Below are 11,224 nucleotides of genomic sequence, written 5' to 3'. Positions count from 1 at the left end.
CCGTGAAAAGCATCAAAGGTGAAATTGCTACACTGGAAAATAGAAAGAACGCAGTTGAGAAGTCACTTGGAGAAATGGACAATGGCTTAAAGTTTATGAATACTGAGGTTGAAAATTTGAAGTCCAAAGTAAACAAGAACAAAATAGAAATTAAATACCTGAACGAACGGCATCCTATACCAGGATGTTTACAGCCAACCATTAAGTAAGAGAGCAATCAATAAGTTATTTATCAATTCTTAGAGAGGGAGTTGGAGGTGGAGAATGCATGCAATATTGAATTTCAACATGCACATTGAATGGATGCTCCCTGCCTAATCATTTCTGGGTCTCTTTGCTTTACTGACCATGAGCGGGTTTTTAGACAAGACTTGGATGCCAAAGATGAAATGGAGGTCAAGGTCTTTTGCTGACAATCGAAATGGATGCCAGTGGCCAAAAATACATATGATATCGGTCGAGAATTTCAGGAGGTCACGGGGAATAGCATGGAGTAAGACGTGCCATGCTGACTTCTCCAAAAAGTTGTCATTTTAACTCAAACTGTCCAAAAATTTCTTTGCCTTTGATTACTACGCTTTTTGTCAGGAAGACATCTCCGATCTGGAAAATCTTAGTGCCTGAAGGAAGCAATAAGCAGCAAAACTACTTGGAGAAGAAAGCTTTACATCTGTTTCCTGCTAGCAGTAAATGTTTTAAGGTGGACCACTTTAAAACTATTTTTTATTAAGCAAGAAGTGTTGATTTTCATTTCTGCAGTTGGCCATTTAAGTCGCCTGAAGAATAGAATAGAAGAGTAGAATGCTTGCACAGCATGTTTTGAAAATATTAGATTTGATCAGTATAAGACACTTCAGAAAAGCATTGGCAATATACAGTTTTGGTACGAACTTGAATGGAATTTTTCACTAGATCAATTCTTGAAAGACAGAAGAAATTCACCTGGCAAGGAATGATTTCTAGCTATTTTGATGTCGCATAAACATTTAGACATTTTAGATAGAAGATGCTTAAAGTAAGAGTTTTCGCCTCATGTAAGATGATCATTTCCAGGTTCTATCGATCGATCATTTATGTGGATCTACAGCTTAAGTGCAAAACTAAGTTTCATGTAGCTGGCTGGGGGGAAAAAACATAAAATACCTTGTTGTTTAATCCACGAGTCGAAACAAGAGCACTAAGCTATTAAAAACATCAAGACCAGCAACAAGTCTGAGGAATACAGAAACTAATGTGGAATTGACCACAAATAAATAGTTTTAAAAGAATTGTTAAATAATATATATATCTACACATATTTGAACTCATTATTTATTTTAAATTCCATTTTGTAATTATATTAGAGCACGGATCTCTGGAAGATCATTAACTGATGAATGTGATCCCGTGGATAAATAAAGTTTTCTTCTTACTCTTAATTGTGTGCTGTCTGCAGACATGGCATACTTGTTACAGAGTAAGGGGCATCAATGCCACCTACTACCATGGGGCACTTGATCCATACAAAAAAAAATTGAAACATGGCAAACAGGTAGAGCCACAGTCATGCGTGCAACTGTTGCCTTCGGCATGGGCATTGATAAACTAGATGTCTGTCTCGTTATTCTCTTTGGCATGCCCAAATCACTTGAATGTTGTGATCAAGAGTTCCGCCATGCAGGCAGAGGTGGTGAACTGTCTCAGTGTTTTGTGTTTTTTAGGTTTGAGGATCAAACAAAACACTTTTAAATGTTATGTTCCCTGAGCATAAATGTCTGCAGCTGGCAGAGCTGAATGAAATTAATAAGCTGTGTATTAAACCTGAATGGAGAAAATTGCAACTGAAGAATATTTTGGAGAGATGGACTGCAATTTAAGTCAAATATATGAATTCTGTCTGAATGGTGCACATGTTGAGAAAACCGAAGCACATTCAGAAGCATTGGAGGTGCTCGCTTGCTCGGAAATTACGCATCATTTACACCCAAAATGATATTTAATTTGCTAGTGTACAGAGAATTAAAGTGAAAGGCAGTATTGGCAAAATCTTTTCCATTTTATAACGTTCTGTTTTTTCTAACAGATTCACTGATTTCGGCTTTGTACGATTCATTGGCTCGATTGAGGGAGACAATGCATGGGGTAAGAGCAGAAATCCTCACTCGAAATCCTTACCTCGTAATCCTGGCTGGAGATCGACCTAGAAAGATTTCAGAAAATATACATGTTGGCATCCTTCATTTTCAGTAAAGTCAATATAACATGTTAACAACCTATAAAGAATATTGTGGGTTATAGTGTGGAAAAGTCGAAAAAAGAAATAAATAAAAACCAGTTCCTGGAACTGTTGTCTGCACAATTGCAAAGAAAAAGAAAAAGGTATTTTCCGCTGGTATTCAGAGTAATTAGTTATGCTAAATTCTTTTGCACTTGGTGTACGTGCGATATACAACATGTGATTAGTTAGTTCCTGATATTAATATTTTCTTCGACCGTTGAATATTCACTCACGCTTGCGATCCACGCAGTTTAATACTTTGCTAGTTTTAAAATCTATCTTCCCGATCAGTGCTGAAGACGAATTCGAATCTTCCACATCTTCTGCTCCAGTTCTCCCATCAGGGCGAACAACGACTAGCAATCAACCTGACGGCGCAGTAGTGCACCAGGTTTTTTCGCTGTTCAAGGACTATCTTGAAAATAAGTTGGAGACCGAACGGAAAAGCAAGATCAACAAGGAGGTGGTCCAGTTTAAGTTAAAAAAGGAGACTAAAAGCAGTTCGAGGTCAATGCTGCGATAGATTCCATTTTGGAAAAAATTGAATCAGAAAGCCAGTGAGGTCAAACAAATCAAGAGCGCATCCAACATCTTGCACAGGACAGTAGGCAACTCACTTGAAAGAGATAGAAGCTGATAAAGATCGCCAATAAGAGCAAAGGTGTTTGACAAGTTGTCAAACTAACTGTAGGCTAATCAGAGTGCTATTTAGGCTAACCGAAGTGCGATTTAGGCTAACCATGTTTTACATTGTTTTTATACTCAAGTTATTTCCGAAGGGAACAACTGCGCAACATAGCAATTGACTTGTTTGTTCAAAGTTGGGCTCTTCTGTTGGATAATTAGTCCCTCGATGATCTTTCTCTTAAAGTACGACTTTGCCGAACAAAGGACTTTCCACTGGAATGAGTGGCTTGGGTTTTCCAAAAGGTGATGTGCTGGTACCGAGGTGTGGCAGATGTTCGAATGTTCAGTTATCCGCACTTCAAGATTTCGCATTCTTTCACCTACATAGTTTTCTCCGCATGAACATTCTCCTTCATGTTATTGTTATGTTATTGTTTTTACTTACATAAGACATGGCTGTACATCACACCGAGTTTAACAGCAGAGAGAATTCAGGGGAAACCGATGATCCTGAAAGCATGGAAGGGGAAATTATGGAGATGACGAAAAGAATTAACGAGAGGGAAAAAAGGTACTGACAAGTTTGCCCTGTTTCAGTGCTGAATAAGCCAAAGTCAAAACATCTGTAGATTATCCCTGGCAATCTTCGATAATCTTCCAAAGTCTTTATTTGCTCCGAAGCCACATACAATTGAACAAACGTGCCATATACCTAGTTTGTTAGTGGTTTGACACAGACTTTCTTTATGGTGGAAGCTACAACTCAAACTGTTTTGGAAATGCTGCCACACCTTGTCACATCAGGACACAGCCTGTATGTCAAGTGCACGGAGTGTTATCTCCAGTCAATGATTAACCTTTGGAATGAGCATCCTGATGTATATTGTGACTTAAAAGCAGGCTTTCATGTTGTAAGAAGTGATCGCCAGTGGGCAGGATTGTCAACAGATCTTGTCATTGAACAAGTTCTGATGAGAAGCCTGAAGACTAGCCGTGGCTTAATGAGAGGAAGAGCCATGACTGAACAGCAGGGACTCAATGGCTGTTATCAATGCTGCCTGTGGCAAAGCAAACCTGTCAATGCAAGAACTGATGGGAATGCAAATAATATTCTTTTTTAACATTTTGTGAACCAAACCCAAACCTTAGAAACATCCATCCTCGGAGACCCAGGGGCAGTTAGTGGGGGTGGAGAAAAGTCAAGAACGAAAAAATAGCCCCTGGGGACAACCTCTTACGGGACCAGTTCCAAATGGTCGTCGTCATTCTGGCTTCTGATTGGTGCCAGAAAACCTTTGTTATTTTCTGCCCAATCACAGAGCGGCAAGACTAGGAATCGTTTTGTGTGTTCTTACACCGAACGATACACCAAGGGCAGTTAATCGCCATGTTTGTCTGGGTCATTCGGCGAGGTTTAACTCGAGGAGAAAAGTTCCATTCACAGCACAAAATGTAGGAGAAATCGTTTGGCATATCGCAAGAAACTCGCCGGAAATACGCTGGATCTTTCGCAGGTATCCTAACATTAGCAAATTTAAAATACTGCGAGTTTTATTACACTCACCGATGTCGATAATAAATCTGTTTGTTCGGCGTTTCAGAATTTCGCTTTCTTAGACAAAATGTTTCTTGCATCACTTGCTGTGACTGAAACTTTGCCAATCCTGAGTTATCTTTCGTCGCACAGGCCAGCCAGGTATGTCGAGCAACCGGCAGCTTCACGTACCTCGTGCAGCACGACTTTCTTTGCGCGCCAAAATCAAAACTCCAGCACAACGCTAGTGAGCGTGAGTTTGTCGGTCAACATGGCTGAGAATTGTTTTTCATCAAGTGAAATTCATGATCCAATTCGTTCAAGTGTTCATGTTTTCCCCGGCATTTTTCCCTGGCATAAATGAGTTGAAGTCCGAGCAAATACTTATTATCGAAAACATTGTTCGTGGAAGAGATGTCTTCGCTACGCTTCCAACTGGATTTGGAAAAAGTGTAACATTTCAAATTTTGCCTTCTGTGGTCAAGTATTTACAGAGAAGTTCGGGGTCACCTTTAGTTATTGTTGTTTGCCCTCTTAATTCTATTATAAAAGACCAAGTGAACTATATAAGGTCACTTGGTTTGAAAGCTGCATTTGTTGGGGAAAGTTCTGAAACAGACCAGAGAATTGTCGAAGGAACAGCAGAGATTGAACTCCTCTATGGAAGCCCCAAGTCGTTTGTTGGGGATGTTAAGTTCCGAGGAATGTTTGCAAAAGATTTCTACAGAAAAAATGTAGTTGCATTAGTGTGTGATGAATTGCATACTGTTGTCCACTGGTGGGTTTGTTCCTTTGTTACTGCTAGTTAAGTTATATTCAAATCCATTGTTATCAATTTTTAGTTGTTATCACCCCCACAACCGTTGTATTATTTGAAACCAATACTTCTTTGTACATTTATTCATGATATGTCAATATAGTTTTTGTACAGTGCAACTGATTTATAATTTTCACTATAAAATGTCACTTAGCTATAACTATTTAATTAGCCCCCGGAACAAATATTATGTGGTGAAGTGTTTTTTTAAAAATTGTCCTTGTGAAATACATGTAATAATAAGATACCAGTCACATCTCTTGCAGCTGGGCATGCAAAACTGAGCAGCACAATTTGCCAGGTTCAGATTACTTTGATGAGTACATATTATACATGAAAGACAAATTAGAAATTTAGCTAGAAGAAGCTGTTGGCTCCCCAATGTCAATGACCTTCGTTCCTCCACTTCGTTTCTCCCCCAAAAAACATTTTTAACTTTTTCAAGTGTTACACATTATAAAATATTATCTGACAACATGAAACTTTTTTTCATGCTGAAGTGATCCATAAATTAGTTAGCCCAGAAAAAATAGTAGTACATTACGTAGTTCAGCCTAAAATGTTTGCATACTTCATTTAGCATAATGCCCAAAATACATTTCTGATAATAACCAGTGTTATTTCACTATTAATTTTTAGGGGTGAAAGTGATTATGGCAAGAAAACTCCATTTAGGAAGTGGTGTGGTGCTGTTGGCCAAATCAGGTCTCTTCTTCCACAAGGCCTTCCAATGCTGGCTCTCACAGCAACAGCATCAGCTGCCACACGAAAAAAGATTATCGAAATGTTGAGCCTAAATAAATGTGTACAGATTGTTGTCAGTCCTAACAGAGACAACATAAAACTTTATCTTCAAAAGGTAACTAGTGAAATTTCTGACAATTTCATGTGGCTGGTTCATGAGTTGAAAAAAAAAACAAATTGAATGTCCAAAAGCACTGATTTATGTCAAAGACTACCAGCAGTGTAGTGAGCTGTACCATCTTTTTATGCAACATTTAGGAGCTAAAGCTTATTATCCACCTTGTGCTAAAAAAACATCAGAAAATAGAATGGTTGCCATGTACCATAGTGGCACTTCTCTGAGTATTCAAGGGGTTGTCCTAGCCTCTCTGAAGGATCCCAGTGGAAAGGTAAGAATGATCATTGCCACTAATGCCTTAGGAATAGGAGTAGACATCAAGGGGTTACACCGCCTCATCAACTATGAATTGCCAAAAGGCTGTGGCAAATCTTTGATTTTATTTAAAGGGGTTATTACAAAAAGCCATTAATTGCTATTGGATGCTAGGTTACTGGTGATTTAAAGCTACTTTCCCTTCAGCAAGGAACAAAGCTTTTAGCAGAGTTTTTACCATAAGAAATTTTTCAGTGTTTGTGTCATGTGATTGTAGGTGATTTATACACCGCTTTGTTTATTCGTAAAGAATGACTGATTTCTGTATTTCAGTAATAACGAATTCTTCAATTTACCATTTTTGGCTACTTTTTAAGTATGTGTTGCAAGTTAGGGTCCACACGACCATAGACACAAGCAAATATTGTTTGATAAAAACAAGATACAGAGGTATCCTAGTGCAACCCCAATATAAGATCCTTGTTATAACGATATCCCTAGGATAAAGATGAATATGCTATGTCCTGGCAAAAGTTACAGTAAAATGTATGGGACAGATGCCGATATAACATCCTACGATATAACAATGAGAATTTAGCGGACTGAGCACAAAATAATCCCTGAGATAACAATATCCGCCACAAATCAGTGATGGAACCTACGCCTCCTCTTGTGCAAGCTACTGAAGCTGTCTTGACAGAAGAGATTTTATTATTACGTTGGACGATTCAGGCGAATGAGAGAGAGAATTTCCCTCCTCACGGTCCGAAATTGCGCCTTCCTGGTCGCCAATGCGACTGAATATTGAGAGCTGGCGACCAGAATTTTGCAGCTGATCGCCCGCTGGCGACTAAGTTGCTTTGTAAGAGTATTCAGAGAAATTGATTAACAATAAAATTCGGAGCCGTTTTTTAACAATTTATCGACTCTCTTTTTATCTTAGAGATGTCCTTGAGATAACACTGAAGTAAATTTTTCGCTACATAATGTATACACTCCCCAACAGCTCAGCCAACAGCTGCGATCAACACAATTCGAACATTGCGAGCCGCCATGTTGTTTTCCTCAGCGGTTTTCCCCATGACGCTATTGCGGGCGCGCCGAGCCATGTGCTTTCTTTCGCAATGAATATTCATTCAGGCGATGTCATGTCCGCGGACACGCTGAAATATTTCCGTCATTTACTTGAAACTGGTAAGGCTACAGATGCTAAAAACTTTGTGGAAGATTTAGATATTTCCAATTAAATGCCAGGCTACTAAGCTACGACGTTCCACGAACGCAACACGTTCTTATTGTCACTGTGTTGAATGAAAAACTCCGGAAAAACTACCTGTCGAAATTAATATGTCAGAAAGTTGGTGGAAATGATGTTTTTTATATTAAAGAGCGGAATGTTTGGGTAAGACTGTAAAGTATTTTCCTTTTAAATGTTAGAGAGTTAACATTCGATACACTTCTTAAGACTCTACTTATAGGCGGGTACAGCATTTCTTTGAGTGATTATCATCGTTGTTTTGTGGTATAATTAAGCTGTTTTTGAGCATATGAATGGCCAAAAATACACTAGAAGAACAAGTGTTTCGTCTTTTAAGTGTAAAAGGAATGTCAATCGAAAAAAATTGGCGACCAGAAGTTGCCATCTGGTGACTAAAACTTTCGATCCGGTCGCCAGCTGGCGCCGATGTAAAAAAGTTAATTTCGGACCCTGCTCCTCTCTTTCAGCGATGTATGTTTAGGCTTGCAAGTAAAAATATGAGGCAAACCAAACTTGAAGAGATTTTTAATTAATGAACAAGTGTCTTTAAAAAAAGAAAAAACAGTGAACATGCAAAGACCGATAAGTAAAGACGATAACAGGCACAACTTCAAATGTTTAAGTTTAGTTTTGTTTCCCTATTACCATTCCTGTTGTGTAACCTTGAAAACGTCTAATGCTTTGCAAATTGTTTAAGGACATCGCTGTGTCATTGCTGCGTGCTTGAAATGCTACATTTGTGAATTATTTGATACCTGTTACAAGTTTATAAATTAAGGCCATTTGATGATTACCTGGTGTTGGTTCAGCATTTTTCAATTCACCTTAATTTTACCTTTTTTTTATTTTTTGCAGTACTCTTTCTCTTCAGGCCATTATAAAATTTGAAATGCCTGATCCCCAACTATCCAGTGAAGTAGTGACAGAAAAAGAGGCTGCCCTAGATGTGGCTGCCAAAAAAGCAAGCACTGGTTTTTGGAAGTGCTTTGCTTGGTGGAGAATTTTTTGGAAGTAGGGTAGCAATATCGGAAGGATAGAATGGATTGTTTTTGGGAAACACATTCAAAGGTGATGTGGTTTACCATAGAGGTAAATGTATGATTTTAAAATAATATTGATGTATCACAGACAGCCCAAGCTAACATTAAGAGCCACTTTACTCTAAAACTCCCCTAGATATACTCTGTTAAGAAGTAATCTATGCTTCCAACATTTGTCTGTCAATGTTCATGAAGAGTGGCATAAAGTATTTTGATTCAGAGCATGCGATTATAAGTATCTCACTTAAGACAATTGGTACTTTATCTAACAATTTGATTAATGCAGAAAATTAACCCATTCTTCTGTGACGAGTACATCATATCGATGAAAAAAAGGAAGACAACATATTACCCCAATCGGCCACTTTAACAATTCAATATATTATTTTATATAAATCTGAGTGATTTTTCAAGAACCTGGCGTTCACCACCCAAAACCCTCGGGGCTAGTACAAATCCCTTGCCCTCCCCCAGGCTAGAGGGTTGTCACATCAGGAGCCTACCTGACAGCTGACAGCCCGGCACGGGTTCCATCTACAAAGGTAACCCTCAACCGATGTCATTGAAAATATTCAGACTACACAAGGCATTTAAAATTCACACAAACATGCTCAAAGGGGCCAGAACCTATCAAGGCCTAGCAGTCAAAAGTGACACCCTCCTTTCCCCCAGCTTCTGACGGCTACTCCACTCCCCAGCTGGGTACCAGCCAATAGCCCAGAGCCTGGGCAAGGTCACCTCACGATCCTTGATGACTAGCCCCCCCCCCCCCCCCAACACCCCCAAGTTTGTCAGATATGGAAGATGTGCCACTCAATTGGGACTGCCTAGAAAGGAAAGGTGCTCCATTCATTAGCGACTTTTTTTAGGACTCCAGTGCTATTCCATCAACATCAGAAGCAAGTCCTAAGCCAACTGTTTGGGACATCTTGGGTGATTTGAAACACCCGCTTTCAAAGAAGCAAGTAATTACATTGTATTATATTGTATTATTTTATTGTGAAGAATTTATGAAATAAACACTGCGTAGATTAAATTTTTATTACGGACTAATGTTGATTAAAGCTTCTGGATAAGCTCATAAGAGGCCATTACAGTTTATAGCTACCAAGTTATGTAGTTACCAGGCAAGTTGTACAGTCTTAAAATGGTGTTGTAGGAGGCCATTTAATCTTTACCTAGTGTGGGTTCAAATGTTTTTTAATTTTACTTTAATTTAATACTTTCTTTTTCTATTATTTTTGCAGGACTTTTTCTCGTCAAGCAATCATCAAATTTGAAAGGCCTGACCCACAATTAACAAGTGAAGAAATGGCAGAAAAAAGGCTGCCCTAGGCCAGCAATAGTTTCCTAGAAGCCCTTTGCTTGGTAGAAAATTATTTGGATGAGTCTTCCTTAGAGGACAGAAAAGCAATATCCTCAAGGATGGATGGGTTATTCCCAGGGAGAATCCATAGCCCGGAAATATATTCCAAGGTTATGTGGTTTACCACTGAAGTAAGTATATGATTTTAAAATAGAATTGATGTACCATAGGCAGCCAAAGCTAATACTAAGAGTCTCTGTACTACAAGAGTTTCCTAGATATGCACTTGCTCTGTCAAGAAGTGAAACTTGGAATCTACACCTCAAACATTTGTCTCTCAATTTAATAGTGCCATAAAGTAATTTGATTCAGAACACGCACCACCAATTATTGGTACTTTATCTAACAGTTTGAATAAGGCAGAAAAATAACCATTTTTCTGTGACAAATGCATCAAAATATTAATTGATCACCTTTTACTCTTTTCACAGTCCGGTACAAACTTTGAGGCGTACATCAAGTCTCTTAATAGAGATGTACATCTTGTGGCACCGGATGTTGAAGACCATGATCCCCAGCTGTTTGTTGTCATTGACAATAATGTCATCATGGAACTGATTTAGAGGGCCTAATTGCAGTGTTTGGGGTGCATTACGCCTTCAACCTTGAATATCCAAAGAAGCTGAGAAATATATACCAATTCCTTGAGGAGAATGTTTTTGGCATCCTCAATATTGATGAAAAAAGGAAGGTGACATATATAATAATTCAATACAACATTTTATATAAATATATATAATACGGTGTAACCTCGATATAACAAACGATATTCTTCACCCTTGTTATAGTAAAATAAAGGAGAAAGTACCTCGATATAACGAAACCTCATTATAGCAAACAAATTTTGCCAGTCCCTTGGCCCTTCGTTATATCAAGGGTTCACTGTACTGTTTCATTGCTCTAATAATATATTTGATAAAGCCTTCTTTCAGTAATTTATTTCTCAAAAAAAATTCTAAGTTAATTTTTTTTTCCATGATACAGGTTATGAAATTGTCAGATATGGAAGGAGATGTGCAACTCGTTTGGGAGTACATGTACCTGGAAAAAAGTGGTTCCTTTCACATTTGACCTTTTCTCTGGAGTGCGGGACTCCAGTTCTCTTGCATCAGCACCAGAAGGAAGTCAGCCAACTGTCTAGGACATCCTGAATGATTTTAAGTACCCATTTTCTAAGGAGCAGGTAACAACTTTGTTTTAAATTACAT

General features: G+C 38.4%; 1 long non-coding RNA gene across 1 annotated transcript; it reads left to right on the top strand.

Moving 5' to 3' along the window:
• The first annotated feature begins 10,043 nt into the window (after positions 1-10,043).
• Positions 10,044-10,728, top strand: LOC144647844 (uncharacterized). The gene is made up of 2 exons (XR_013569641.1): positions 10,044-10,147; positions 10,448-10,728. It is a non-coding gene; the product is annotated as an uncharacterized LOC144647844 (long non-coding RNA).
• The last annotated feature ends 496 nt before the right edge of the window (positions 10,729-11,224 follow it).

Source organism: Oculina patagonica, chromosome 4, assembly GCF_052425735.1.
Source record: "Oculina patagonica isolate OP01 chromosome 4, crgOcupat, whole genome shotgun sequence".
Lineage (NCBI taxonomy): Eukaryota > Metazoa > Cnidaria > Anthozoa > Scleractinia > Oculinidae > Oculina > Oculina patagonica.
The sequence above is the reverse complement of the archived record's forward strand: the minus strand, read 5'-3'. Positions and strand labels throughout refer to the sequence as shown.